Genomic DNA, 3,437 nt, shown 5'->3' on the forward strand with positions numbered 1-3,437 from the left:
AGGGACGTGGCGTTGTTTTCAACCCCCAAGATTTCTGCTTTATTGCCCCCTGCTATTTAAATAGGCAACATGCCCTTCACCCTTCCTTTGTACACCGCCGTTTTCACCCTTCCCTCCCCACCTCAAAAGAAATAAATCTCCTCAGCACCATAGAGATCCTATATGGAACCGGGTAGAACCACCCCTGTGGGTTTCAAAGACTGTAGTAACTCACCTTTCTCCCTCGGAGCGCATGGTTTCGAACTGCTGTCCCTGCAGCCTAACTAGTACCCCACTACACCGCCAGGGCTCCTTCCTCCCCACCTAGATGTCTTAAATAAATGTCCAGGAGTTAATGAAGCCTGAAATTCCTAATTATGGGAAAGGCACCAAGAAGTATGTCTTGTACCAGGGGATGTGCGCAGCTGCCAAAATCACTTTGGCTCCGCTTCGCTGTATTTTTGTTGCCAGCTATTCAGTACTAACGCTTGTACCCACGCAAAGAATGTAGTCCAAATAATTTTTGGAGTACACATTTTCCTCTTCTATCATGGCCACAGCCATTAATATAGAATAATGCTTGCTGAGATGATAGATGCCAGCATGCTACATATATATTAACAATTACTGCTAATAATAGGCACAGGAAATAAAAGAATGACCAAGAGATTAATGATTATTTTTAAAGTGAAATGATAATGTAAATTAATATTGGGGAAAAAAGAGAGACAGATAGATGAAAGAAGCAGTAAGAAATAATGACTATACTTAAGAATTTCAGAAACATTTAAAAGAGCTTAGAATTCACTCCATGAAGCCATTATGAGGAATTTCAGAGTTTTAGAAGTGCTTTTGATTTTCACTAAATTGAGTTCTATCTTAGTTCTAAGGGAACATATTTTTAAAATACATGAAAGTATATTTTCAAATACTAAGACATATTATGTTGTTAAAAATAATTTCATTTGTGAATAATTTTAATTAACAGGTCCTTTCAACAAAGGAAAACACACAACATTCATACCAAAGAACCTTTTAAGACAAAGTAAGAGTATTATCAACGTATTATCTATTAAAAAGGAAAAATACTGATATTCATTGGCATACGTAGCCTACCTACTGTCTTCAACCATGTCTTCATTTAAAAATGTTTGTAGTTCTAACTTTAATCTAAGAAAAATTAGTTCTACCATAAAGAATGTAGAATAAGTCTGAGCTCTTAAAGGCTTGTCTCCAAATAAGCAAGGTAAGTAAGGTAATCAACTAAGCCCACATGGAAGAAGCACACCAGCCTGTGTGCTCCAATGACTGTAAATAATAAAATGCAAATCTGAAGGAGCAAATACTATCATAGCTTAAATTATGAACATCTGGCTTACAGAAGGCTGTGAATGACAGTGGGAGCCCAGAATCCATATGCAGGGTCCCCACATGTATTAAGCCTCCTGTGAATCCCCTCTGACCATCATTCAAGAATATGAATTGCCCTTGTTATCAAACTGCATTGTTAAGCCAATTATGGCAGATATAGTCAGGTTAAAATGCACTATCATTTTATCTCCCTTTTGACTCATTTTAAAGTTGTTTCAGTGTTCAGTATTTTCTGCTTTCTTTTAGGTTGAGGTCATTCTCTGTTTTGTTTGGTCATTATTGTTGGGTTTTTTATTGTTGTTCACTTTCTGTTTCTGTTGTGTATGCTTTTCTGTATATGAAATTCAGGATAGATCTAAAGAGACAGTAGCTGGATTAATAATTACCGGTACCTGGGGGCATGGCAATGGAGGTTGGGGGGCCATGGGGAGCTAACAACAATAAGTACAGGAGGAAAATATTCTTAAATTGATTGTGGTGATGATCGCGCAAGTCTTCTTAGTAGGATTGAACATGTACGTGTCATGTGCTAAAAGCTTATGTACATTTGCCTGTTTAAATCCATAGTGCTCAAAAATCTTAGTTAATTCCCTCTAGATTCCTTATCCTTAAAACCTAAATAGTGGTTGGAGTGGCTTTAAAAATTCTTTTAAAAGGAGGAAAAGTAAAACTGAAATGGATTTGGAGTCTTTAGTGACAAACAAGTTCATCTCAAACAAACACTTCCAGTTCAAAGGAATCCATGTTGTGTATCTAGGTGGGAGTATGCTTTCTTTTGGAACTAAAACCTCCAGACCTGGAGCAGAGGGTCACAACATGGGGGAAATCTGCCACTCCCTTGGCGTCTAAGTATGAGCCATCTTGGCAGGAAACAAGAGAAACCCCCAATCCATGGGAAGAAGAGCATGTTGGCGATTTCTCTCTGAAGTGACGGAGGCTGCAATGAGAGGTACCACATTCTGTGACCCGAAGACAATGGGGCAGAGAAAAAGAGCCAGACCGAGACCAGAGACCAAGGCAAGGAAAGCATGAAACAGAACAGAGGAGCAGTATGAAGACTACGGGACTGTATAGCAGAGCAACAGGCAGGCCAAACGGTCTACAAAGGCAGAGGCCAAAGGACCACTTAGCTGAGAGGCTGAGGGCCAGTGAAAGACGTGGTTGCTGGCTGAGGAGAGATGTTGCTCTGGACCAGTGACTATATCCTGTTTACTGATCCTGGCTTGTGGTGATCTATTAACTTCCCTAATAAACCCCCCATAATTGGGTGGGGGGGTAGTAATTAATGGAGCTCTTACCCTATACAAAGACAGTTAAGCAATAGGTATGCATTTCTTCATTTAATATCCACAACAACTCCGGTAGACACCATTATCTTCATTCTATGCATGAGGAAAGCAAGGTACCGAGAGTAAAATCACATGCTTAACATTACAAAACAAGCATCAGAACTAGGATTTGGTTCTGACCTCATATGGCCTGGCTTCAAAGCTTTTGCTATGCCACGGTGCTTTGGTTTATATGCTGTTTTGGTTTATATGCTGTCATGACCAGAGTGAAATACAAAGTAGGCAGGGCACAATTATTGATGGAACGTTCTTGGACTGAGTAAGACGGGATTTAAATATTTTAAGATTTACACTATATATTTGAATATATAAAGCTCTTATAAACTACCTAAAATATGACATTGTCTCTGCTTTGTCATTTACTTGCTATTGGATGGAGGGAAAGCTTTTAGGAAATAAAAGTTAGTATTTTAGAGTTAATCAGAGCTCAGAACAGGGCATGGTACAGGGTAGGCCCTTAATAAATACTTATGAATGAATAAATTGCCCATCTTTATGATAATATATTGAGGATAATTTGAGAGACAAGAGAAACTACTAAAAATATCACATTTGAGAGCTTTAACTTTTGATAATCTTTTTTTTAATTCATCAATTTATTGGGAGCTCTTACAGATGTTGTAACATTCCATAATTCAAATAGATTACACATAATTGTACAATTGCTACTACAATCAGTTTCAAAACATCTTTTTCTTCTTAAACTCTTTGATATCAGCTCCTCTTTAACCCCTCCTT

This window comes from Echinops telfairi, unplaced genomic scaffold, assembly GCF_000313985.2.
Source record: "Echinops telfairi isolate 266 unplaced genomic scaffold, ASM31398v2 ScPeMD7_9;HRSCAF=40, whole genome shotgun sequence".
NCBI classification, from domain to species: domain Eukaryota; kingdom Metazoa; phylum Chordata; class Mammalia; order Afrosoricida; family Tenrecidae; genus Echinops; species Echinops telfairi.